This window comes from Chiloscyllium punctatum, chromosome 22, assembly GCF_047496795.1.
Source record: "Chiloscyllium punctatum isolate Juve2018m chromosome 22, sChiPun1.3, whole genome shotgun sequence".
NCBI classification, from domain to species: domain Eukaryota; kingdom Metazoa; phylum Chordata; class Chondrichthyes; order Orectolobiformes; family Hemiscylliidae; genus Chiloscyllium; species Chiloscyllium punctatum.
The window spans coordinates 3,843,663-3,869,122 of record NC_092760.1 but is presented as its reverse complement, the minus strand read 5'-3'; positions in this window follow the sequence as shown (position 1 = coordinate 3,869,122).

Genomic DNA, 25,460 nt, shown 5'->3' with positions numbered 1-25,460 from the left:
CTGTTTCAGCCCCTCTGAATCAGCCCCTCTGTTTCTCGCCCTCTGTTTCAGCCCCTCTATTTCAGCCCCTCTGATTCAGCCCCTCTGATTCAGCCCCTCTGTTTCTCGCCCTCTGTTTCAGCCCCTCTGTTTCAGCCCTTCTGTTTCAGCCACTCTGTTTCAGCCCCTCTGTTTCTCGCCCTCTGTTTCAGCCCCTCTGTTTCTCGACCTGTGTTTCAGCCCCTCTGTTTCTCGCCCACTGTTTTAGCCCCTCTAATTCAGCCCCTCTGTTTCAGCCCCTCTGTTTCTTGACCTGTGTTTCAGCCCCTCTGTTTCTCGCCCTCTGTTTCAGCCCCTCTGTTTCTCGCCCTCTGTTTCAGCCCCTCTGTTTCAGCCCCTCTGTTTCAGACCCTCTGTTTCTCGCCCTCTGTTTCAGCCCCTCTGTTTCTCGCCCTCTGTTTCAGCGCCTCTGTTTCTCGCTCTCTGTTTCAGCCCAACTATTTCTCGCCCTCTGTTTCAGCCCCTCTGTTTCAGCCCCTCAGTTTCAGCCCCTCTGTTTCAGCCCCTCTGTTTCATCCCCTCTGTTTCAGCCCCTCTGTTTCTCGCCCTCTGTTTCAGCCCCTCTGTTTCTCGCCCTCTGTTTCAGCCCCTCTGTTTCAGCCCCTCTGTTTCAGTCCCTCTGTTTCTCGCCCTCTGTTTCTCGCCCTCTGTTTCGGCCCCTCTGTTTCTCGCCCTCTGTTTCATCCCCTCTGTTTCTCGCCCTCTGTTTCAGCCCCTCTGTTTCAGCCCCTCTGTTTCAGCCCCTCTGTTTCAGACCCTCTGTTTCTCGCCCTCTGTTTCAGCCCCTCTGTTTCTCGCCCTCTTTTTCAGCCCCTCTGTTTCTCGCCCTCTGTTTCAGCCCCTCTGTTTCTCGCCCTCTGTTTCAGCCCCTCTCTTTCTCGCCCTCTGTTTCAGCCCATCTGATTCAGCCCCTCTGTTTCAGACCCTCTGTTTCAGACCCTCTGTTTCAGCCCCTCTGTTTCATCCCCTCTGTTTCTCGCCCTCTGTTTCTCACCCCCTGTTTCTCGCCCTCTGTTTCAGCCCCTCTGTTTTTCGCCCTCTGTTTCAGCCCCTCTGTTTCTCGCCCTCTGTTTCAGGCTCTCTGTTTCATCCCGTCTGTTTCAGCCCCTCTTTTTCAGCCCCTCTGTTTCCGCCCCTCTGTTTCAGCCCCTCTGTTTCAGCCCCTCTGTTTCTCGACCACTGTTTCAGCCCCTCTGTTTCTCGCCCTCTGTTTCAGCCCCTGTGTTCCACCCCCTGATTCAGCCCATCTGATTCAGCCCCTCTGTTTCAGCCCCTCTGATTCAGCCCCTCTGTTTCAGCCCCTCTGTTTCAGCCCCTCTGTTTCAGCCCCTCTGTTTCATCCCCTCTGTTTCTCGCCCTCTGTTTCTCACCCTCTGTTTCTCGCCCTCTGTTTCAGCCCCTCTGTTTTTCGCCCTCTGTTTCAGCACCACTGTTTCTCGCCCTCTGTTTCAGGCTCTCTGTTTCAGTCCGTCTGTTTCAGGCCCTCTGTTTCTCGCACTCTGTTTCTCGCCCGCTGTTTCAGCCCCTTTGTTTCTCGCCCTCTGTTTCAGCCCCTCTGTTTCAGCCCCTCTGTTTCTCGCCTTTTGTTTCTCGATCTGTTTCAGCCCCTCTGTTTCTCGCCCTCTGTTTCAGCCCCACTGTTTCTCGCCCTCTGTTTCAGGCTCTCTGTTTCAGCCCGTCTGTTTCAGCCCCTCTGTTTCTCGCACTCTGTTTCTCGCCCGCTGTTTCAACCCCTTTGTTTCTCGCCCTCTGTTTCAGCCCCTCTGTTTCAGCCCCTCTGTTTCAGCCCCTCTGTTTCTCGCCTTCTGTTTCTCGATCTGTTTCAACCCCTCTGTTTCTCGCCCTCTGTTTCAGCCCCTCTATTTCAGCCCCTCTCATTCTGCCGCTCTGATTCAGCCCCTCTGTTTCTCGCCCTCTGTTTCAGCCCCTCTTTTTCAGCCCTTCTGTTTCAGCCCCTCTGTTTCAGCCCCTCTGTTTCTCGCCCTCTGTTTCAGCCCCTCTGTTTCTCGCCCTCTGTTTCTGCCCCTCTGTTTCTCGCCCTCTGTTTCAGCCCCTCTGTTTCTCGCCCTCTGTTTCTGCCCCTCTGTTTCTCGCCTCTGTTTCAGCCCCTCTGTTTCTCGCCCTCTGTTTCTGCCCCTCTGATTTAGCCCCTCTGTTTCAGCCCCTCTGTTTCAGCCCCTCTGTTTCGCGCTCTCTGTTTCAGCCCCTCTGTTTCAGCCACTCTGTTTCTCGTCCTCTGTTTCTGCCCCTCTGTTTCTCGCCCTCTGTTTCAGCCCCTCTGTTTCTCGCCCTCTGTTTCAGCCCCTCTGATTCAGCCCCTCAGTTTCAGGCTCTCTGTTTCAGCCCGTCTGTTTCAGCCCCTCTGTTTCAGCCCCTCTGTTTCTCGCACTCTGTTTCTCACCCTCTGTTTCAGCCCCTCTGTTTCTCGCCCCTGTTTCAGCCCATCTGATTCAGCCCCTCTGTTTCAGCACCTCTGATTCAGCCCCTCTGTTTCAGCCCCTCTGTTTCAGCCCCTCTGTTTCATCCCCTCTGTTTCTCGCCCTCTGTTTCTCACCCTCTGTTTCTCGCCCTCTCTTTCAGCCCCTCTGTTGTTCGCCCTCTGTTTCAGCCCCTCTGTTTCTTGCCCTCTGTTTCAGGCTCTCTGTTTCAGCCCCTCTGTTTCAGCCCCTCTGTTTCAGCCCCTCTATTTCAGCCTCTCTGATTGTGCCCCTCTGATTCAGCCCCGCTGTTTCTCGCCGTCTGTTTCAGCCGCTCTTTTTCAGCCCTTCTGTTTCAGCCCCTCTGTTTCAGCCCCTCTGTTTCTCGCCCTCTGTTTCAGCCCCTCTGTTTCTCGCCCTCTGTTTCTGCCCCTCTGTTTCTCGCCCTCTGTTTCAGCCCCTCTGTTTCAGCCTCTCTGTTTCAGCCCCTCTGATTCAGCCCCTCTGTTTCTCGCCCTCTGTTTCAGCCCCTCTGTTTCTCGCCCTCTGTTTCTGCCCCTCTGATTTAGCCCCTCTGTTTCAGCCCCTCTGTTACAGCCCCACTGTTTCTCGCCCTCTGTTTCAGCCCCTCTGTTTCGCATTCTCTGTTTCAGCCCATCTGTTTCAGCCACTCTGTTTCTCGCCCTCTGTTTCTGCCCCTCTGTTTCTCCCCTCTGTTTCAACCCCTCTGTTTCTCGACCTCTGTTTCTGCCCCTCTGATTCAGCCCCTCTGTTTCAGCCCCTCTGAATCAGCCCCTCTGATTCAGCCCCTCTGTTTCTCGCCCTCTGTTTCTGCCCCTCTGATTTAGCCCCTCTGTTTCAGCCCCTCTGTTTCAGCCCCTCTGTTCCTCGCCCTCTGTTTCAGCCCCTCTGTTTCGCGCCCTCTGTTTCAGCCCCTCTGTTTCGCGCTCTCTGTTTCAGCCCCACTGTTTCAGCCCCTCTGTTTCAGCCCCTCTGATTCTCGCCCTCTGTTTCAGCCCCTCTTTTTCTCGCCCTCTGTTTCAGCGCCTCTGTTTCTCGCTCTCTGTTTCAGCCCATCTATTTCTCACCCTCTGTTTCAGCCCCTCTGTTTCAGCCCCTCTGTTTCAGCCCCTCTGTTTCGCGCTCTCTGTTTCAGCCCCTCTGTTTCAGCCACTCTGTTTCTCGCCCTCTGTTTCTGCCCCTCTGTTTCTCGCCCTCTGTTTCAGCCCCTCTGTTTCTCGCCCTCTGTTTCAGCCCCTCTGATTCAGCCCCTCAGTTTCAGCCCCTCTGAATCTGCCCCTCTGATTCAGCCCCTCTGTTTCAGCCCCTCTGTTTCAGCCCCTCTGTTTCTCGCCCTCTGTTTCAGCCCCTCTTTTTCAGCCCTTCTGTTTCAGCCCCTCTGTTTCAGCCCCTCTGTTTCTTGCCCTCTGTTTCAGGCTCTCTGTTTCAGCCCCTCTGTTTCAGCCCCTCTGTTTCAGCCCCTCTATTTCAGCCTCTCTGATTCTGCCCCTCTGATTCAGCCCCGCTGTTTCTCGCCCTCTGTTTCAGCCGCTCTTTTTCAGCCCTTCTGTTCCAGCCCCTCTGTTTCAGCCCCTCTGTTTCTCGCCCTCTGTTTCAGCCCCTCTGTTTCTCGCCCTCTGTTTCTGCCCCTCTGTTTCTCGCCCTCTGTTTCAGCCCCTCTGTTTCAGCCTCTCTGTTTCAGCCCCTCTGATTCAGCCCCTCTGTTTCTCGCTCTCTGTTTCAGCCCCTCTGTTTCTCGCCCTCTGTTTCTGCCCCTCTGATTTAGCCCCTCTGTTTCAGCCCCTCTGTTACAGCCCCACTGTTTCTCGCCCTCTGTTTCAGCCCCTCTGTTTCGCATTCTCTGTTTCAGCCCATCTGTTTCAGCCACTCTGTTTCTCGCCCTCTGTTTCTGCCCCTCTGTTTCTCCCCTCTGTTTCAACCCCTCTGTTTCTCGACCTCTGTTTCTGCCCCTCTGATTCAGCCCCTCTGTTTCAGCCCCTCTGAATCAGCCCCTCTGATTCAGCCCCTCTGTTTCTCGCCCTCTGTTTCTGCCCCTCTGATTTAGCCCCTCTGTTTCACCCCCTCTGTTTCAGCCCCTCTGTTCCTCGCCCTCTGTTTCAGCCCCTCTGTTTCGCGCCCTCTGTTTCAGCCCCTCTGTTTCGCGCTTTCTGTTTCAGCCCCACTGTTTCAGCCCCTCTGTTTCAGCCCCTCTGATTCTCGCCCTCTGTTTCAGCCCCTCTTTTTCTCGCCCTCTGTTTCAGCGCCTCTGTTTCTCGCTCTCTGTTTCAGCCCATCTATTTCTCGCCCTCTGTTTCAGCCCCTCTGTTTCAGCCCCTCTGTTTCAGCCCCTCTGTTTCGCGCTCTCTGTTTCAGCCCCTCTGTTTCAGCCACTCTGTTTCTCGCCCTCTGTTTCTGCCCCTCTGTTTCTCGCCCTCTGTTTCAGCCCCTCTGTTTCTCGCCCTCTGTTTCAGCCTCTCTGATTCAGCCCCTCAGTTTCAGCCCCTCTGAATCTGCCCCTCTGATTCAGCCCCTCTGTTTCAGCCCCTCTGTTTCAGCCCCTCTGTTTCTCGCCCTCTGTTTCAGCCCCTCTTTTTCAGCCCTTCTGTTTCAGCCCCTCTGTTTCAGCCCCTCTGTTTCTCACCCTCTGTTTCAGCCCCTCTGTTTCTCGCCCTCTGTTTCTGCCCCTCTGTTTCTCGCCCTCTGTTTCAGGCTCTCTGTTTCAGCCCGTCTGTTTCAGCCCCTCTGTTTCAGCCCCTCTGTTTCTCGCCCCTGTTTCAGCCCATCTGATTCAGCCCCTCTGTTTCAGCACCTCTGATTCAACCCCTCTGTTTCAGCCCCTCTGTTTCAGCCCCTCTGTTTCATCCCCTCTGTTTCTCGCCCTCTGTTTCTCACCCTCTGTTTCTCGCCCTCTCTTTCAGCCCCTCTGTTTTTCGCCCTCTGTTTCAGCCCCTCTGTTTCTTGCCCTCTGTTTCAGGCTCTCTGTTTCAGCCCCTCTGTTTCAGCCCCTCTGTTTCAGCCCCTCTGTTTCTCGCCTTCTGTTTCTCGCCCTCTGTTTCAGTCCCTCTGTTTCTCGCCCTCTGTTTCAGCCCCTCTATTTCAGCCCCTCTGATTCTGCCCCTCTGATTCAGCCCCTCTGTTTCTCGCCCTCTGTTTCAGCCCCTCTTTTTCAGCCCTTCTGTTTCAGCCCCTCTGTTTCAGCCCCTCTGTTTCTCGCCCTCTGTTTCAGCCCCTCTGTTTCTCGCCCTCTGTTTCTGCCCCTCTGTTTCTCGCCCTCTGTTTCAGCCCCTCTGTTTCAGCCTCTCTGTTTCAGCCCCTCTGTTTCTCGCCCTCTGTTTCAGCCCCTCTGTTTCTCGCCCTCTGTTTCTGCACCTCTGATTTAGCCCCTCTGTTTCAGCCCCTCTGTTTCAGCCCCACTGTTTCTCGCCCTCTGTTTCAGCCCCTCTGTTTCGCATTCTCTGTTTCAGCCCCTCTGTTTCAGCCACTCTGTTTCTCGCCCTCTGTTTCTGCCCCTCTGTTTCTCGCCCTCTGTTTCAGCCCCTCTGTTTCTCGCCCTCTGTTTCAGCCCCTCTGATTCAGCCCCTCTGTTTCAGCCCCTCTGAATCAGCCTCTCTGATTCAGCCCCTCTGTTTCTCGCCCTCTGTTTCTGCCCCTCTGATTTAGCCCCTCTGTTTCAGCCCCTCTGTTTCAGCCCCTCTGTTCCTCGCCCTCTGTTTCAGCCCCTCTGTTTCGCGCTCTCTGTTTCAGCCCCTCTGTTTCAGCCACTCTGTTTCTCGCCCTCCGTTTCTGCCCCTCTGTTTCTCGCCCTCTGTTTCAGCCCCTCTGATTCAGCCCCTCTGTTTCAGCCCCTCTGAATCAGCCCCTCTGTTTCTCGCCCTCTGTTTCAGCCCCTCTATTTCAGCCCCTCTGATTCAGCCCCTCTGATTCAGCCCCTCTGTTTCTCGCCCTCTGTTTCAGCCCCTCTGTTTCAGCCCTTCTGTTTCAGCCCCTCTGTTTCAGACCCTCTGTTTCTCGCCCTCTGTTTCATCCCCTCTGTTTCTCGCCCTCTGTTTCTGCCCCTGTGTTTCTCGCCCTCTGTTTCAGCCCCTCTGTTTCAGCCCCTCTGTTTCAGCCCCTCTGTTTCTCGCCCTCTGTTTCAGCCCCTCTGATTCTCGACCTCTGTTTCTGCCCCTGTGTTTCTCGCCCTCTGTTTCAGCCCCTCTGTTTCTGCCCCTCTGATTTAGCCCCTCTGTTTCAGCCCCTCTGTTTCAGCCCCTCTGTTTCTCGCCCTCTGTTTCAGCCCCTCTGTTGCGCGCTCTCTGTTTCAGCCCCTCTGTTTCAGCCACTCAGTTTCTCGCCCTCTGTTTCTGCCCCTTTGTTTCTCGCCCTCTGTTTCAGCCCCTCTGTTTCAGCACCTCTGTTTCAGCCCCTCTTATTCAGCCCCTCTGTTTCAGATCCTCTGAATCAGCCCCTCTGATTCAGCCCCTCTGTTTCAGCCCCTCTGTTTCAGCCCCTCTGTTTCTCGCCCTCTGTTTCAGCCCCTCTGATTCAGCCCCTCTGTTTCTCGCCCTCTGTTTCAGCCCCTCTGTTTCTCGCCCTCTGTTTCAGCCCCTCTGATTCAGCCCCTCTGTTTCAGCCCCTCTGTTTCAGACCCTCTGTTTCAGCCCCTCTGTTTCATCTCCTCTGTTTCTCGCCCTCTGTATCTCAACCTTTGTTGCTCGCCCTCTGTTTCAGCCCCTCTGTTTTTCGCCCTCTGTTTCAGCCCCTCTGTTTCTCGGCCTCTGTTTCAGGCTCTCTGTTTCAGCCCGTCTGTTTCAGCCCCTCTGTTTCAGCCCCTCTGTTTCTCGCCCTCTGTATCTCGCCCGCTGTTTCAGCCCCTTTGTTTCTCGCCCTCTGTTTCCGCCCCTCTGTTTCAGCCCCTCTGTTTCAGTCCCTCTGTTTCTCGCCCTCTGTTTCTCGCCCTCTGATACAGCCCCTCTGTTTCTCGCCCTCAGTTGCATCCCCTCTGTTTCTCGCCCTCTGTTTCAGCCCCTCTGTTTCAGCCCCTCTGTTTCAGCCCCTCTGTTTCAGTCCCTCTGTTTCTCGCCCTCTGTTTCAGTCCCTCTGTTTCTCGCCCTCTTTTTCAGCCCCTCTGTTTCTCGCCCTCTGTTTCAACCTCTCTGTTTCTCGCCCTCTGTTTCAGCCCCTCTATTTCCGCCCCTCTGTTTCAGCCCCTCTGTTTCAGCCCCTCTGTTTCTCGCCCTCTGTTTCAGCCCCTCTGTTTCTCGCCCTCTGTTTCAGCCCCTCTGTTTGTCCCCCCTGTTTCAGCCCATCTATTTCAGCCCCTCTGATTCTGCCCCTCTGATTCAGCCCCTCTGTTTCTCGCCCTCTGTTTCAGCCCCTCTTTTTCAGCCCTTCTGTTTCAGCACCTCTGCTTCAGCCCCTCTGTTTCTCGCCCTCTGTTTCAGCCCCTCTGTTTCTCGCCCTCTGTTTCTGCCCCTCTGTTTCTCGCCCTCTGTTTCAGCCCCTCTGTTTCAGCCCCTCTGATTTAGCCCCTCTGATTCAGCCCCTCTGTTTCAGCTCCTCTGTTTCAGCCCCTCTGTTTCATCCCCTCTGTTTCTCGCCCTCTGTTTCTCACCCTCTGTTTCTCGCCCTCTGTTTCTGCCCCTCTGTTTCTCGCCCTCTGTTTCAGCCCCTCTGTTTCAGCCCCTCTGATTTAGCCCCTCTGATTCAGCCCCTCTGTTTCAGCCCCTCTGTTTCAGCCCCTCTGTTTCTCGCCTTCTGTTTCTCGCCCTCTGTTTCAGTCCCTCTGTTTCTCGCCCTCTGTTTCAGCCCCTCTATTTCAGCCCCTCTGATTCTGCCCCTCTGATTCAGCCCCTCTGTTTCTCGCCCTCTGTTTCAGCCCCTCTTTTTCAGCCCTTCTGTTTCAGCCCCTCTGTTTCAGCCCCTCTGTTTCTCGCCCTCTGTTTCAGCCCCTCTGTTTCTCGCCCTCTGTTTCTGCCCCTCTGTTTCTCGCCCTCTGTTTCAGCCCCTCTGTTTCAGCCTCTCTGTTTCAGCCCCTCTGTTTCTCGCCCTCTGTTTCAGCCCCTCTGTTTCTCGCCCTCTGTTTCTGCACCTCTGATTTAGCCCCTCTGTTTCAGCCCCTCTGTTTCAGCCCCACTGTTTCTCGCCCTCTGTTTCAGCCCCTCTGTTTCGCATTCTCTGTTTCAGCCCCTCTGTTTCAGCCACTCTGTTTCTCGCCCTCTGTTTCTGCCCCTCTGTTTCTCGCCCTCTGTTTCAGCCCCTCTGTTTCTCGCCCTCTGTTTCAGCCCCTCTGATTCAGCCCCTCTGTTTCAGCCCCTCTGAATCAGCCTCTCTGATTCAGCCCCTCTGTTTCTCGCCCTCTGTTTCTGCCCCTCTGATTTAGCCCCTCTGTTTCAGCCCCTCTGTTTCAGCCCCTCTGTTCCTCGCCCTCTGTTTCAGCCCCTCTGTTTCGCGCTCTCTGTTTCAGCCCCTCTGTTTCAGCCACTCTGTTTCTCGCCCTCCGTTTCTGCCCCTCTGTTTCTCGCCCTCTGTTTCAGCCCCTCTGATTCAGCCCCTCTGTTTCAGCCCCTCTGAATCAGCCCCTCTGTTTCTCGCCCTCTGTTTCAGCCCCTCTATTTCAGCCCCTCTGATTCAGCCCCTCTGATTCAGCCCCTCTGTTTCTCGCCCTCTGTTTCAGCCCCTCTGTTTCAGCCCTTCTGTTTCAGCCCCTCTGTTTCAGACCCTCTGTTTCTCGCCCTCTGTTTCATCCCCTCTGTTTCTCGCCCTCTGTTTCTGCCCCTGTGTTTCTCGCCCTCTGTTTCAGCCCCTCTGTTTCAGCCCCTCTGTTTCAGCCCCTCTGTTTCTCGCCCTCTGTTTCAGCCCCTCTGATTCTCGACCTCTGTTTCTGCCCCTGTGTTTCTCGCCCTCTGTTTCAGCCCCTCTGTTTCTGCCCCTCTGATTTAGCCCCTCTGTTTCAGCCCCTCTGTTTCAGCCCCTCTGTTTCTCGCCCTCTGTTTCAGCCCCTCTGTTGCGCGCTCTCTGTTTCAGCCCCTCTGTTTCAGCCACTCAGTTTCTCGCCCTCTGTTTCTGCCCCTTTGTTTCTCGCCCTCTGTTTCAGCCCCTCTGTTTCAGCACCTCTGTTTCAGCCCCTCTTATTCAGCCCCTCTGTTTCAGATCCTCTGAATCAGCCCCTCTGATTCAGCCCCTCTGTTTCAGCCCCTCTGTTTCAGCCCCTCTGTTTCTCGCCCTCTGTTTCAGCCCCTCTGATTCAGCCCCTCTGTTTCTCGCCCTCTGTTTCAGCCCCTCTGTTTCTCGCCCTCTGTTTCAGCCCCTCTGATTCAGCCCCTCTGTTTCAGCCCCTCTGTTTCAGACCCTCTGTTTCAGCCCCTCTGTTTCATCTCCTCTGTTTCTCGCCCTCTGTATCTCAACCTTTGTTGCTCGCCCTCTGTTTCAGCCCCTCTGTTTTTCGCCCTCTGTTTCAGCCCCTCTGTTTCTCGGCCTCTGTTTCAGGCTCTCTGTTTCAGCCCGTCTGTTTCAGCCCCTCTGTTTCAGCCCCTCTGTTTCTCGCCCTCTGTATCTCGCCCGCTGTTTCAGCCCCTTTGTTTCTCGCCCTCTGTTTCCGCCCCTCTGTTTCAGCCCCTCTGTTTCAGTCCCTCTGTTTCTCGCCCTCTGTTTCTCGCCCTCTGATACAGCCCCTCTGTTTCTCGCCCTCAGTTGCATCCCCTCTGTTTCTCGCCCTCTGTTTCAGCCCCTCTGTTTCAGCCCCTCTGTTTCAGCCCCTCTGTTTCAGTCCCTCTGTTTCTCGCCCTCTGTTTCAGTCCCTCTGTTTCTCGCCCTCTTTTTCAGCCCCTCTGTTTCTCGCCCTCTGTTTCAACCTCTCTGTTTCTCGCCCTCTGTTTCAGCCCCTCTATTTCCGCCCCTCTGTTTCAGCCCCTCTGTTTCAGCCCCTCTGTTTCTCGCCCTCTGTTTCAGCCCCTCTGTTTCTCGCCCTCTGTTTCAGCCCCTCTGTTTGTCCCCCCTGTTTCAGCCCATCTATTTCAGCCCCTCTGATTCTGCCCCTCTGATTCAGCCCCTCTGTTTCTCGCCCTCTGTTTCAGCCCCTCTTTTTCAGCCCTTCTGTTTCAGCACCTCTGCTTCAGCCCCTCTGTTTCTCGCCCTCTGTTTCAGCCCCTCTGTTTCTCGCCCTCTGTTTCTGCCCCTCTGTTTCTCGCCCTCTGTTTCAGCCCCTCTGTTTCAGCCCCTCTGATTTAGCCCCTCTGATTCAGCCCCTCTGTTTCAGCTCCTCTGTTTCGCGCTCTCTGTTTCAGCCCCTCTGTTTCTGCCACTCTGTTTCTCGCCCTCTGTTTCAGCCCCTCTGTTTCTGCCCCTCTGTTTCAGCCCCTCTGTTTCTCGCCCTCTGTTTCAGACCCTCTGTTTCTCGCCCTTTGTTTCAGCGCCTCTGTTTCTCGCTCTCTGTTTCAGCCCATCTATTTCTCGCCCTCTGTTTCTCGCCCTCTGTTTCAGCCCCTCTATTTCAGCCCCTCTGATTCTGCCCCTCTGATTCAGCCCCTCTGTTTCTCGCCCTCTTTTTCAGCCCCTCTTTTTCAGCCCTTCTGTTTCAGCCCCTCTGTTTCAGCCCCTCTGTTTCTCGCCCTCTGTTTCAGCCCCTCTGTTTCTCGCCCTCTGTTTCTGCCCCTCTGTTTCTCGCCCTCTGTTTCAGCCCCTCTGTTTCAGCCCCTCTGTTTCAGCCCCTCTGTTTCAGCCCCTCTGTTTCTCGCCTCTGTTTCAGCCCCTCTGTTTCTCGCCCTCTGTTTCTGCCCCTCTGATTTAGCCCCTCTGTTTCAGCCCCTCTGTTTCAGCCACTCTGTTTCTCACCCTCTGTTTCTGCCCCTCTGTTTCTCGCCCTCTGTTTCAGCCCCTCTGTTTCTCGCCCTCTGTTTCAGCCCCTCTGGTTCAGCCCCTCAGTTTCAGCCCCTCTGAATCTGCCCCTCTGATTCAGCCCCTCTGTTTCTCGCCCTCTGTTTCTGCCCCTCTGATTTAGCCCCTCTGTTTCAGCCCCTCTGTTTCAGCCCCTCTGTTTCTCGCCCTCTGTTTCAGCCCCTCTTTTTCAGCCCTTCTGTGTCAGCCCCTCTGTTTCAGCCCCTCTGTTTCTCGCCCTTTGTTTCAGCCCCTCTGTTTCTCGCCCTCTGTTTCTGCCCCTCTGTTTCTCGCCCTCTGTTTCAGGCTCTCTGTTTCAGCCCGTCTGTTTCAGCCCCTCTGTTTCAGCCCCTCTGATTCTCGCACTCTGTTTCTCGCCCTCTGTTTCAGCCCCTCTGTTTCTCGCCCCTGTTTCTGCCCATCTGATTCAGCCCCTCTGTTTCATCACCTCTGATTCAGCCCCGCTGTTTCAGCCCCTCTGTTTCAGCCCCTCTGTTTCATCCCCTCTGTTTCTCGCCCTCTGTTTCTCACCCTCTGTTTCTGGCCCTCTCTTTCAGCCCCTCTGTTTTTCGCCCTCTGTTTCAGCCCCTCTGTTTCTTGCCCTCTGTTTCAGGCTCTCTGTTTCAGCCCCTCTGTTTCAGCCCCTCTGTTTCAGCCCCTCTGTTTCTCGCCTTCTGTTTCTCGCCCTCTGTTTCAGCCCCTCTGTTTCTCGCCCTCTGTTTCAGCCCCTCTATTTCAGCCCCTCTGATTCTGCCCCTCTGATTCAGCCCCTCTGTTTCTCGCCCTCTGTTTCAGCCCCTCTTTTTCAGCCCTTCTGTTTCAGCCCCGCTGTTTCAGCCCCTTTGTTTCTCGCCCTCTGTTTCAGCCCCTCTGTTTCTCGCCCTCTGTTTCTGCCCCTCTGTTTCTCGCCCTCTGTTTCAGCCCCTCTGTTTCAGCCTCTCTGTTTCAGCCCCTCTGTTTCAGCCCCTCTATTTCTCGCCCTCTGTTTCAGCCCCTCTGTTTCTCGCCCTCTGTTTCTGCCCCTCTGATTTAGCCCCTCTGTTTCAGCCCCTCTGATTTAGCCCCTCTGATTCAGCCCCTCTGTTTCAGCTCCTCTGTTTCGCGCTCTCTGTTTCAGCCCCTCTGTTTCTGCCACTCTGTTTCTCGCCCTCTGTTTCAGCCCCTCTGTTTCTGCCCCTCTGTTTCAGCCCCTCTGTTTCTCGCCCTCTGTTTCAGACCCTCTGTTTCTCGCCCTTTGTTTCAGCGCCTCTGTTTCTCGCTCTCTGTTTCAGCCCATCTATTTCTCGCCCTCTGTTTCTCGCCCTCTGTTTCAGCCCCTCTATTTCAGCCCCTCTGATTCTGCCCCTCTGATTCAGCCCCTCTGTTTCTCGCCCTCTTTTTCAGCCCCTCTTTTTCAGCCCTTCTGTTTCAGCCCCTCTGTTTCAGCCCCTCTGTTTCTCGCCCTCTGTTTCAGCCCCTCTGTTTCTCGCCCTCTGTTTCTGCCCCTCTGTTTCTCGCCCTCTGTTTCAGCCCCTCTGTTTCAGCCCCTCTGTTTCAGCCCCTCTGTTTCAGCCCCTCTGTTTCTCGCCTCTGTTTCAGCCCCTCTGTTTCTCGCCCTCTGTTTCTGCCCCTCTGATTTAGCCCCTCTGTTTCAGCCCCTCTGTTTCAGCCACTCTGTTTCTCACCCTCTGTTTCTGCCCCTCTGTTTCTCGCCCTCTGTTTCAGCCCCTCTGTTTCTCGCCCTCTGTTTCAGCCCCTCTGGTTCAGCCCCTCAGTTTCAGCCCCTCTGAATCTGCCCCTCTGATTCAGCCCCTCTGTTTCTCGCCCTCTGTTTCTGCCCCTCTGATTTAGCCCCTCTGTTTCAGCCCCTCTGTTTCAGCCCCTCTGTTTCTCGCCCTCTGTTTCAGCCCCTCTTTTTCAGCCCTTCTGTGTCAGCCCCTCTGTTTCAGCCCCTCTGTTTCTCGCCCTTTGTTTCAGCCCCTCTGTTTCTCGCCCTCTGTTTCTGCCCCTCTGTTTCTCGCCCTCTGTTTCAGGCTCTCTGTTTCAGCCCGTCTGTTTCAGCCCCTCTGTTTCAGCCCCTCTGATTCTCGCACTCTGTTTCTCGCCCTCTGTTTCAGCCCCTCTGTTTCTCGCCCCTGTTTCTGCCCATCTGATTCAGCCCCTCTGTTTCATCACCTCTGATTCAGCCCCGCTGTTTCAGCCCCTCTGTTTCAGCCCCTCTGTTTCATCCCCTCTGTTTCTCGCCCTCTGTTTCTCACCCTCTGTTTCTGGCCCTCTCTTTCAGCCCCTCTGTTTTTCGCCCTCTGTTTCAGCCCCTCTGTTTCTTGCCCTCTGTTTCAGGCTCTCTGTTTCAGCCCCTCTGTTTCAGCCCCTCTGTTTCAGCCCCTCTGTTTCTCGCCTTCTGTTTCTCGCCCTCTGTTTCAGCCCCTCTGTTTCTCGCCCTCTGTTTCAGCCCCTCTATTTCAGCCCCTCTGATTCTGCCCCTCTGATTCAGCCCCTCTGTTTCTCGCCCTCTGTTTCAGCCCCTCTTTTTCAGCCCTTCTGTTTCAGCCCCGCTGTTTCAGCCCCTTTGTTTCTCGCCCTCTGTTTCAGCCCCTCTGTTTCTCGCCCTCTGTTTCTGCCCCTCTGTTTCTCGCCCTCTGTTTCAGCCCCTCTGTTTCAGCCTCTCTGTTTCAGCCCCTCTGTTTCAGCCCCTCTATTTCTCGCCCTCTGTTTCAGCCCCTCTGTTTCTCGCCCTCTGTTTCTGCCCCTCTGATTTAGCCCCTCTGTTTCAGCCCCTCTGTTTCAGCCCCACTGTTTCTCGCCCTCTGTTTCAGCCCCTCTGTTTCGCATTCTCTGTTTCAGCCCCTCTGTTTCAGCCACTCTGTTTCTCGCCCTCTGTTTCTGCCCCTCTGTTTCTCGCCCTCTGTTTCAGCCCCTCTGTTTCTCGCCCTCTGTTTCAGCCCCTCTGATTCAGCCCCTCTGTTTCAGCCCCTCTGTTTCAGCCCCTCTGTTTCAGCCCCTCTGTTTCTCGCCTCTGTTTCAGCCCCTCTGTTTCTCGCCCTCTGTTTCTGCCCCTCTGATTTAGCCCCTCTGTTTCAGCCCCTCTGTTTCAGCCCCTCTGTTTCGCGCTCTCTGTTTCAGCCCCTCTGTTTCAGCCACTCTGTTTCTCGCCCTCTGTTTCAGCCCCTCTGTTTCTGCCCCTCTGTTTCAGCCCCTCTGTTTCTCGCCCTCTGTTTCAGACCCTCTGTTTCTCGCCCTTTGTTTCAGCGCCTCTGTTTCTCGCTCTCTGTTTCAGCCCATCTATTTCTCGCCCTCTGTTTCTCGCCCTCTGTTTCAGCCCCTCTATTTCAGCCCCTCTGATTCTGCCCCTCTGATTCAGCCCCTCTGTTTCTCGCCCTCTTTTTCAGCCCCTCTTTTTCAGCCCTTCTGTTTCAGCCCCTCTGTTTCAGCCCCTCTGTTTCAGCCCCTCTGTTTCTCGCCCTCTGTTTCAGACCCTCTGTTTCTCGCCCTTTGTTTCAGCGCCTCTGTTTCTCGCTCTCTGTTTCAGCCCATCTATTTCTCGCCCTCTGTTTCTCGCCCTCTGTTTCAGCCCCTCTATTTCAGCCCCTCTGTTTTTCGCCCTCTGTTTCAGACCCTCTGTTTCTCGCCCTTTGTTTCAGCGCCTCTGTTTCTCGCTCTCTGTTTCAGCCCATCTATTTCTCGCCCTCTGTTTCTCGCCCTCTGTTTCAGCCCCTCTATTTCAGCCCCTCTGATTCTGCCCCTCTGATTCAGCCCCTCTGTTTCTCGCCCTCTGTTTCAGCCCCTCTGTTTCTCGCCCTCTGTTTCTGCCCCTCTGTTTCTCGCCCTCTGTTTCAGCCCCTCTGTTTCAGCCCCTCTGTTTCAGCCCCTCTGTTTCAGCCCCTCTGTTTCTCGCCTCTGTTTCAGCCCCTCTGATTTAGCCCCTCTGTTTCAGCCCCTCTGTTTCTCGCCCTCTTTTTCAGCCCCTCTTTTTCAGCCCTTCTGTTTCAGCCCCTCTGTTTCAGCCCCTCTGTTTCTCGCCCTCTGTTTCAGCCCCTCTGTTTCTCGCCCTCTGTTTCTGCCCCTCTGTTTCTCGCCCTCTGTTTCAGCCCCTCTGTTTCAGCCCCTCTGTTTCAGCCCCTCTGTTTCAGCCCCTCTGTTTCTCGCCTCTGTTTCAGCCCCTCTGTTTCTCGCCCTCTGTTTCTGCCCCTCTGATTTAACCCCTCTGTTTCAGCCCCTCTGTTTCAGCCCCTCTGTTTCGCGCTCTCTGTTTCAGCCCCTCTGTTTCAGCCACTCTGTTTCTCGCCCTCTGTTTCAGCCCCTCTGTTTCTGCCCCTCTGTTTCAGCCCCTCTGTTTCTCGCCCTCTGTTTCAGACCCTCTGTTTCTCGCCCTTTGTTTCAGCGCCTCTGTTTCTCGCTCTCTGTTTCAGCCCATCTATTTCTCGCCCTCTGTTTCTCGCCCTCTGTTTCAGCCCCTCTATTTCAGCCCCTCTGATTCTGCCCCTCTGATTCAGCCCCTCTGTTTCTCGCCCTCTGTTTCAGCCCCTCTGTTTCTCGCCCTCTGTTTCTGCCCCTCTGTTTCTCGCCCTCTGTTTCAGCCCCTCTGTTTCAGCCCCTCTGTTTCAGCCCCTCTGTTTCAGCCCCTCTGTTTCTCGCCTCTGTTTCAGCCCCTCTGTTTCTCGCCCTCTGTTTCTGCCCCTCTGATTTAGCCCCTCTGTTTCAGCCCCTCTGTTTCAGCCCCTCTGTTTCGCGCTCTCTGTTTCAGCCCCTCTGTTTCTGCCACTCTGTTTCTCGCCCTCTGTTTCAGCCCCTCTGTTTCTGCCCCTCTGTTTCAGCCCCTCTGTTTCTCGCCCTCTGTTTCAGACCCTCTGTTTCTCGCCCTTTGTTTCAGCGCCTCTGTTTCTCGCTCTCTGTTTCAGCCCATCTATTTCTCGCCCTCTGTTTCTCGCCCTCTGTTTCAGCCCCTCTATTTCAGCCCCTCTGATTCTGCCCCTCTGATTCAGCCCCTCTGTTTCTCGCCCTCTTTTTCAGCCCCTCTTTTTCAGCCCTTCTGTTTCAGCCCCTCTGTTTCAGCCCCTCTGTTTCTCGCCCTCTGTTTCAGCCCCTCTGTTTCTCGCCCTCTGTTTCTGCCCCTCTGTTTCTCGCCCTCTGTTTCAGCCCCTCTGTTTCAGCCCCTCTGTTTCAGCCCCTCTGTTTCAGCCCCTCTGTTTCTCGCCTCTGTTTCAGCCCCTCTGTTTCTCGCCCTCTGTTTCTGCCCCTCTGATTTAGCCCCTCTGTTTCAGCCCCTCTGTTTCAGCCCATCTGTTTCGCGCTCTCTGTTTCAGCCCCTCTGTTTCAGCGACTCTGTTTCTCGCCCTCTGTTTCTGCCCCTCTGTTTCTCGCCCTCTGTTTCAGCCCCTCTGTTTCTCGCCCTCTGTTTCAGCCCCTCTGGTTCAGCCCCTCAGTTTCAGCCCCTCTGAATCTGCCCCTCTGATTCAGCCCCTCTGTTTCTCGCCCTCTGTTTCTGCCCCTCTGATTTAGCCCCTCTGTTTCAGCCCCTCTGTTTCAGCCCCTCTGTTTCTCGCCCTCTGTTTCAGCCCCTCTTTTTCAGCCCTTCTGTGTCAGCCCCTCTGTTTCAGCCCCTCTGTTTCTCGCCCTCTGTTTCAGCCCCTCTGTTTCTCGCCCTCTGTTTCTGCCCCTCTGTTTCTCGCCCTCTGTTTCAGGCTCTCTGTTTCAGCCCGTCTGTTTCAGCCCCTCTGTTTCAGCCCCTCTGATTCTCGCACTCTGTTTCTCGCCCTCTGTTTCAGCCCCTCTGTTTCTCGCCCCTGTTTCTGCCCATCTGATTCAGCCCCTCTGTTTCATCACCTCTGATTCAGCCCCTCTGTTTCAGCCCCTCTGTTTCAGCCCCTCTGTTTCATCCCCTCTGTTTCTCGCCCTCTGTTTCTCACCCTCTGTTTCTGGCCCTCTCTTTCAGCCCCTCTGTTTTTCGCCCTCTGTTTCAGCCCCTCTGTTTCTTGCCCTCTGTTTCAGGCTCTCTGTTTCAGCCCCTCTGTTTCAGCCCCTCTGTTTCAGCCCCTCTGTTTCTCGCCTTCTGTTTCTCGCCCTCTGTTTCAGCCCCTCTGTTTCTCGCCCTCTGTTTCAGCCCCTCTATTTCAGCCCCTCTGATTCTGCCCCTCTGATTCAGCCCCTCTGTTTCTCGCCCTCTGTTTCAGCCCCTCTTTTTCAGCCCTTCTGTTTCAGCCCCGCTGTTTCAGCCCCTTTGTTTCTCGCCCTCTGTTTCAGCCCCTCTGTTTCTCGCCCTCTGTTTCTGCCCCTCTGTTTCTCGCCCTCTGTTTCAGCCCCTCTGTTTCAGCCTCTCTGTTTCAGCCCCTCTGTTTCAGCCCCTCTATTTCTCGCCCTCTGTTTCAGCCCCTCTGTTTCTCGCCCTCTGTTTCTGCCCCTCTGATTTAGCCCCTCTGTTTCAGCCCCTCTGTTTCAGCCCCACTGTTTCTCGCCCTCTGTTTCAGCCCCTCTGTTTCGCATTCTCTGTTTCAGCCCCTCTGTTTCAGCCCCTCTGTTTCTCGCCCTCTGTTTCTGCCCCTCTGTTTCTCGCCCTCTGTTTCAGCCCCTCTGTTTCTCGCCCTCTGTTTCAGCCCCTCTGATTCAGCCCCTCTGTTTCAGCCCCTCTGAATCAGCCCCTCTGATTCAGCCCCTCTGTTTCTTGCCCTCTGTTTCTGCCCCCCTGATTTAGCCCCTCTGTTTCAGCCCCTCTGTTTCAGCCCCTCTGTTCCTCGCCCTCTGTTTCAGCCCCTCTGTTTCGCGCTCTCTGTTTCAGCCCCTCTGTTTCAGCCACTCTGTTTCTCGCCCTCTGTTTCTGCCCCTCTGTTTCTCGCCCTCTGTTTCAGCCCCTCTGATTCAGCCCCTCTGTTTCAGCCCCTCTGAATCAGCCCCTCTGTTTCTCGGCCTCTGTTTCAGCCCCTCTATTTCAGCCCTTCTGTTTCAGGCCCTCTGTTTCATCCCCGCTGTTTCTCGCCCTCTGTTTCATCCCCTTTGTTTCTCGCCCTCTGTTTCTGCCCCTCTGTTTCTCGCCCTCTGTTTCAGCCCCTCTGTTTCAGCCCCTCTGTTTCAGCCCCTCTGTTTCTCGCCCTCTGTTTCAGCCTCTCTGTTTCTCGACCTCTGTTTCAGCCCCTCTGTTTCTCGCCCACTGTTTCAGCCCCTCTGATTCAGCCCCTCTGTTTCTCGGCCTCTGTTTCAGCCCCTCTGTTTCTCGCCCTCTGTTTCTGCCCCTCTGTTTCTCGCTCTCTGTTTCAGCCCATCAATTTCTCGCCCTCTGTTTCAGCCCCTCTGTTTCAGCCACTCTGTTTCTCGCCTCTGTTTCAGCCCCTCTGTTTCTCGCCCTCTGTTTCTGCCCCTCTGATTTAGCCCATCTGTTTCAGCCCCTCTGTTTCAGCCCCTCTGTTTCGCGCTCTCTGTTTCAGCCCCTCTGTTTCAGCCACTCTGTTTCTCGCCCTCTGTTTCTGCCCCTCTGTTTCTCACCCTCTGTTTCAGCCCCTCTGTTTCTCGCCCTCTGTTTCAGCACCTCTGATTCAGCCCCTCAGTTTCAGCCCCTCTGAATCTGCCCCTCTGATTCAGCCCCTTTGTTTCTCGCCCTCTGTTTCTGCCCCTCTGATTTAGCCCCTCTGTTTCAGCCCCTCTGTTTCAGCCCCTCTGTTTCTCGCCCTCTGTTTCAGCCCCTCTTTTTCAGCCCTTCTGTTTCAGCCCCTCTGTTTCAGCCCCTCTGTTTCTCGCCCTCTGTTTCTGCCCCTCTGTTTCTCGCCCTCTGTTTCAGGCTCTCTGTTTCAGCCCGTCTGTTTCAGCCCCTCTGTTTCAGCCCCTCTGATTCTCGCACTCTGTTTCTCGCCCTCTGTTTCAGCCCCTCTGTTTCTCGCCCCTGTTTCTGCCCATCTGATTCAGCCCCTCTGTTTCATCACCTCTGATTCAGCCCCTCTGTTTCAGCCCCTCTGTTTCAGCCCCTCTGTTTCATCCCCTCTGTTTCTCGCCCTCTGTTTCTCACCCTCTGTTTCTGGCCCTCTCTTTCAGCCCCTCTGTTTTTCGCCCTCTGTTTCAGCCCCTCTGTTTCTTGCCCTCTGTTTCAGGCTCTCTGTTTCAGCCCCTCTGTTTCAGCCCCTCTGTTTCAGCCCCTCTGTTTCTCGCCTTCTGTTTCTCGCCCTCTGTTTCAGCCCCTCTGTTTCTCGCCCTCTGTTTCAGCCCCTCTATTTCAGCCCCTCTGATTCTGCCCCTCTGATTCAGCCCCTCTGTTTCTCGCCCTCTGTTTCAGCCCCTCTTTTTCAGCCCTTCTGTTTCAGCCCCGCTGTTTCAGCCCCTTTGTTTCTCGCCCTCTGTTTCAGCCCCTCTGTTTCTCGCCCTCTGTTTCTGCCCCTCTGTTTCTCGCCCTCTGTTTCAGCCCCTCTGTTTCAGCCTCTCTGTTTCAGCCCCTCTGTTTCAGCCCCTCTATTTCTCGCCCTCTGTTTCAGCCCCTCTGTTTCTCGCCCTCTGTTTCTGCCCCTCTGATTTAGCCCCTCTGTTTCAGCCCCTCTGTTTCAGCCCCACTGTTTCTCGCCCTCTGTTTCAGCCCCTCTGTTTCGCATTCTCTGTTTCAGCCCCTCTGTTTCAGCCCCTCTGTTTCTCGCCCTCTGTTTCTGCCCCTCTGTTTCTCGCCCTCTGTTTCAGCCCCTCTGTTTCTCGCCCTCTGTTTCAGCCCCTCTGATTCAGCCCCTCTGTTTCAGCCCCTCTGAATCAGCCCCTCTGATTCAGCCCCTCTGTTTCTTGCCCTCTGTTTCTGCCCCCCTGATTTAGCCCCTCTGTTTCAGCCCCTCTGTTTCAGCCCCTCTGTTCCTCGCCCTCTGTTTCAGCCCCTCTGTTTCGCGCTCTCTGTTTCAGCCCCTCTGTTTCAGCCACTCTGTTTCTCGCCCTCTGTTTCTGCCCCTCTGTTTCTCGCCCTCTGTTTCAGCCCCTCTGATTCAGCCCCTCTGTTTCAGCCCCTCTGAATCAGCCCCTCTGTTTCTCGGCCTCTGTTTCAGCCCCTCTATTTCAGCCCTTCTGTTTCAGGCCCTCTGTTTCATCCCCGCTGTTTCTCGCCCTCTGTTTCATCCCCTTTGTTTCTCGCCCTCTGTTTCTGCCCCTCTGTTTCTCGCCCTCTGTTTCAGCCCCTCTGTTTCAGCCCCTCTGTTTCAGCCCCTCTGTTTCTCGCCCTCTGTTTCAGCCTCTCTGTTTCTCGACCTCTGTTTCAGCCCCTCTGTTTCTCGCCCACTGTTTCAGCCCCTCTGATTCAGCCCCTCTGTTTCTCGGCCTCTGTTTCAGCCCCTCTGTTTCTCGCCCTCTGTTTCTGCCCCTCTGTTTCTCGCTCTCTGTTTCAGCCCATCAATTTCTCGCCCTCTGTTTCAGCCCCTCTGTTTCAGCCACTCTGTTTCTCGCCTCTGTTTCAGCCCCTCTGTTTCTCGCCCTCTGTTTCTGCCCCTCTGATTTAGCCCATCTGTTTCAGCCCCTCTGTTTCAGCCCCTCTGTTTCGCGCTCTCTGTTTCAGCCCCTCTGTTTCAGCCACTCTGTTTCTCGCCCTCTGTTTCTGCCCCTCTGTTTCTCACCCTCTGTTTCAGCCCCTCTGTTTCTCGCCCTCTGTTTCAGCACCTCTGATTCAGCCCCTCAGTTTCAGCCCCTCTGAATCTGCCCCTCTGATTCAGCCCCTTTGTTTCTCGCCCTCTGTTTCTGCCCCTCTGATTTAGCCCCTCTGTTTCAGCCCCTCTGTTTCAGCCCCTCTGTTTCTCGCCCTCTGTTTCAGCCCCTCTTTTTCAGCCCTTCTGTTTCAGCCCCTCTGTTTCAGCCCCTCTGTTTCTCGCCCTCTGTTTCTGCCCCTCTGTTTCTCGCCCTCTGTTTCAGGCTCTCTGTTTCAGCCCGTCTGTTTCAGCCCCTCTGTTTCAGCCCCTCTGATTCTCGCACTCTGTTTCTCGCCCTCTGTTTCAGCCCCTCTGTTTCTCGCCCCTGTTTCTGCCCATCTGATTCAGCCCCTCTGTTTCATCACCTCTGATTCAGCCCCTCTGTTTCAGCCCCTCTGTTTCAGCCCCTCTGTTTCATCCCCTCTGTTTCTCGCCCTCTGTTTCTCAGCCTCTGTTTCTGGCCCTCTCTTTCAGCCCCTCTGTTTTTCGCCCTCTGTTTCAGCCCCTCTGTTTCTTGCCCTCTGTTTCAGGCTCTCTGTTTCAGCCCCTCTGTTTCAGCCCCTCTGTTTCAGCCCCTCTGTTTCTCGCCTTCTGTTTCTCGCCCTCTGTTTCAGCCCCTCTGTTTCTCGCCCTCTGTTTCAGCCCCTCTATTTCAGCCCCTCTGATTCTGCCCCTCTGATTCAGCCCCTCTGTTTCTCGCCCTCTGTTTCAGCCCCTCTTTTTCAGCCCTTCTGTTTCAGCCCCTCTGTTTCAGCCCCTCTGTTTCTCGCCCTCTGTTTCAGCCCCTCTGTTTCTCGCCCTCTGTTTCTGCCCCTCTGTTTCTCGCCCTCTGTTTCAGCCCCTCTGTTTCAGCCTCTCTGTTTCAGCCCCTCTGTTTCAGCCCCTCTATTTCTCGCCCTCTGTTTCAGCCCCTCTGTTTCTCGCCCTCTGTTGCTGCCCCTCTGATTTAGCCCCTCTGTTTCAGCCCCTCTGTTTCAGCCCCACTGTTTCTCGCCCTCTGTTTCTGCCCCTCTGTTTCGCATTCTCTGTTTCAGCCCCTCTGTTTCAGCCACTCTGTTTCTCGCCCTCTGTTTCTGCCCCTCTGTTTCTCGCCCTCTTTTTCAGCCCCTCTGTTTCTCTCCCTCTGTTTCAGACCCTCTGATTCAGCCCCTCTGTTTCAGCCCCTCTGAATCAGCCCCTCTGATTCAGCCCCTCTGTTTCTTGCCCTCTGTTTCTGCCCCCCTGATTTAGCCCCTCTGTTTCAGCCCCTCTGTTTCAGCCCCTCTGTTCCTCGCCCTCCGTTTCAGCCCTTCTGTTTCGCGCTCTCTGTTTCAGCCCCTCTGTTTCAGCCACTCTGTTTATTGCCCTCTGTTTCTGCCCCTCTGTTTCTCGCCCTCTGTTTCAGCCCCTCTGATTCAGCCCCTCTGTTTCAGCCCCTCTGAATCAGCCCCTCTGTTTCTCGCCCTCTATTTCAGCCCCTCTATTTCAGCCCCTCTGATTCAGCTCCTCTGATTCAGCCCCTCTGTTTCTCGCCCTCTGTTTCAGTCCCTCTCTTTCAGCCCTTCTGTTTCAGCCCCTCTGTTTCATCCCCGCTGTTCCTCGCCCTCTGTTTCATCCCCTCTGTTTCTCGCCCTCTGTTTCTGCCCCTCTGTTTCTGCCCCCCTGATTTAGCCCCTCTGTTTCAGCCCCTCTGTTTCAGCCCCTCTGTTCCTCGCCCTCTGTTTCAGCCCCTCTGTTTCGCGCTCTCTGTTTCAGCCCCTCTGTTTCAGCCACTCTGTTTCTCGCCCTCTGTTTCTGCCCCTCTGTTTCTCGCCCTCTGTTTCAGCCCCTCTGTTTCTCGCCCTCTGTTTCAGCCCCTCTGAATCAGCCACTCTGTTTCTCGCCCTCTGTTTCAGCCCCTCTATTTCAGCCCCTCTGATTCAGCCCCTCTGATTCAGCCCCTCTGTTTCTCGCCCTCTGTTTCAGCCCCTCTGTTACAGCCCTTCTGTTTCAGCCCCTCTGTTTCATCCCCGCTGTTTCTCGCCCTCTGTTTCATCCCCTCTGTTTCTCGCCCTCTGTTTCTTCCCCTCTGTTTCTCGCCCTCTGTTTCAGCCCCTCTGTTTCAGCCCCTCTGTTTCAGCCCCTCTGTTTCTCGCCCTCTGTTTCAGCCCCTCTGTTTCTCGACCTCTGTTTCAGCCCCTCTGTTCCTCGCCCACTGTTTCAGCCCCTCTGATTCAGCCCCTCTGTTTCTCGCCCTCTGTTTCAGCCCCTCTGTTTCTCGCCCTCTGTTTCAGCCCCTCTGTTTCTGCCCCTCTGTTTCAGCCCCTCTGTTTCTCGCCCTCTGTTTCAGACCCTCTGTTTCTCGCCCTTTGTTTCAGCGCCTCTGTTTCTCGCTCTCTGTTTCAGCCCATCTATTTCTCGCACTCTGTTTCTCGCCCTCTGTTTCAGCCCCTCTATTTCAGCCCCTCTGATTCTGCCCCTCTGATTCAGCCCCTCTGTTTCTCGCCCTCTTTTTCAGCCCCTCTTTTTCAGCCCTTCTGTTTCAGCCCCTCTGTTTCAGCCCCTCTGTTTCTCGCCCTCTGTTTCAGCCCCTCTGTTTCTCGCCCTCTGTTTCTGCCCCTCTGTTTCTCGCCCTCTGTTGCAGCCCCTCTGTTTCAGCCCCTCTGTTTCAGCCCCTCTGTTTCAGCCCCTCTGTTTCTCGCCTCTGTTTCAGCCCCTCTGTTTCTCGCCCTCTGTTTCTGCCCCTCTGATTTAGCCCCTCTGTTTCAGCCCCTCTGTTTCAGCCCCTCTGTTTCGCGCTCTCTGTTTCAGCCCCTCTGTTTCAGCCACTCTGTTTCTCGCCCTCTGTTTCAGCCCCTCTGTTTCTGCCCCTCTGTTTCAGCCCCTCTGTTTCTCGCCCTCTGTTTCAGACCCTCTGTTTCTCGCCCTTTGTTTCAGCGCCTCTGTTTCTCGCTCTCTGTTTCAGCCCATCTATTTCTCGCCCTCTGTTTCTCGCCCTCTGTTTCAGCCCCTCTATTTCAGCCCCTCTGATTCTGCCCCTCTGATTCAGCCCCTCTGTTTCTCGCCCTCTTTTTCAGCCCCTCTTTTTCAGCCCTTCTGTTTCAGCCCCTCTGTTTCAGCCCCTCTGTTTCAGCCCCTCTGTTTCTCGCCCTCTGTTTCAGACCCTCTGTTTCTCGCCCTTTGTTTCAGCGCCTCTGTTTCTCGCTCTCTGTTTCAGCCCATCTATTTCTCGCCCTCTGTTTCTCGCCCTCTGTTTCAGCCCCTCTATTTCAGCCCCTCTGATTCTGCCCCTCTGATTCAGCCCCTCTGTTTCTCGCCCTCTGTTTCAGCCCCTCTGTTTCTCGCCCTCTGTTTCTGCCCCTCTGTTTCTCGCCCTCTGTTTCAGCCCCTCTGTTTCAGCCCCTCTGTTTCAGCCCCTCTGTTTCAGCCCCTCTGTTTCTCGCCTCTGTTTCAGCCCCTCTGATTTAGCCCCTCTGTTTCAGCCCCTCTGTTTCTCGCCCTCTTTTTCAGCCCCTCTTTTTCAGCCCTTCTGTTTCAGCCCCTCTGTTTCAGCCCCTCTGTTTCTCGCCCTCTGTTTCAGCCCCTCTGTTTCTCGCCCTCTGTTTCTGCCCCTCTGTTTCTCGCCCTCTGTTTCAGCCCCTCTGTTTCAGCCCCTCTGTTTCAGCCCCTCTGTTTCAGCCCCTCTGTTTCTCGCCTCTGTTTCAGCCCCTCTGTTTCTCGCCCTCTGTTTCTGCCCCTCTGATTTAACCCCTCTGTTTCAGCCCCACTGTTTCAGCCCCTCTGTTTCGCGCTCTCTGTTTCAGCCCCTCTGTTTCAGCCACTCTGTTTCTCGCCCTCTGTTTCAGCCCCTCTGTTTCTGCCCCTTTGTTTCAGCCCCTCTGTTTCTCGCCCTCTGTTTCAGACCCTCTGTTTCTCGCCCTTTGTTTCAGCGCCTCTGTTTCTCGCTCTCTGTTTCAGCCCATCTATTTCTCGCCCTCTGTTTCTCGCCCTCTGTTTCAGCCCCTCTATTTCAGCCCCTCTGATTCTGCCCCTCTGATTCAGCCCCTCTGTTTCTCGCCCTCTGTTTCAGCCCCTCTGTTTCTCGCCCTCTGTTTCTGCCCCTCTGTTTCTCGCTCTCTGTTTCAGCCCCTCTGTTTCAGCCCCTCTGTTTCAGCCCCTCTGTTTCAGCCCCTCTGTTTCTCGCCTCTGTTTCAGCCCCTCTGTTTCTCGCCCTCTGTTTCTGCCCCTCTGATTTAGCCCCTCTGTTTCAGCCCCTCTGTTTCAGCCCCTCTGTTTCGCGCTCTCTGTTTCAGCCCCTCTGTTTCTGCCACTCTGTTTCTCGCCCTCTGTTTCAGCCCCTCTGTTTCTGCCCCTCTGTTTCAGCCCCTCTGTTTCTCGCCCTCTGTTTCAGACCCTCTGTTTCTCGCCCTTTGTTTCAGCGCCTCTGTTTCTCGCTCTCTGTTTCAGCCCATCTATTTCTCGCCCTCTGTTTCTCGCCCTCTGTTTCAGCCCCTCTATTTCAGCCCCTCTGATTCTGCCCCTCTGATTCAGCCCCTCTGTTTCTCGCCCTCTTTTTCAGCCCCTCTTTTTCAGCCCTTCTGTTTCAGCC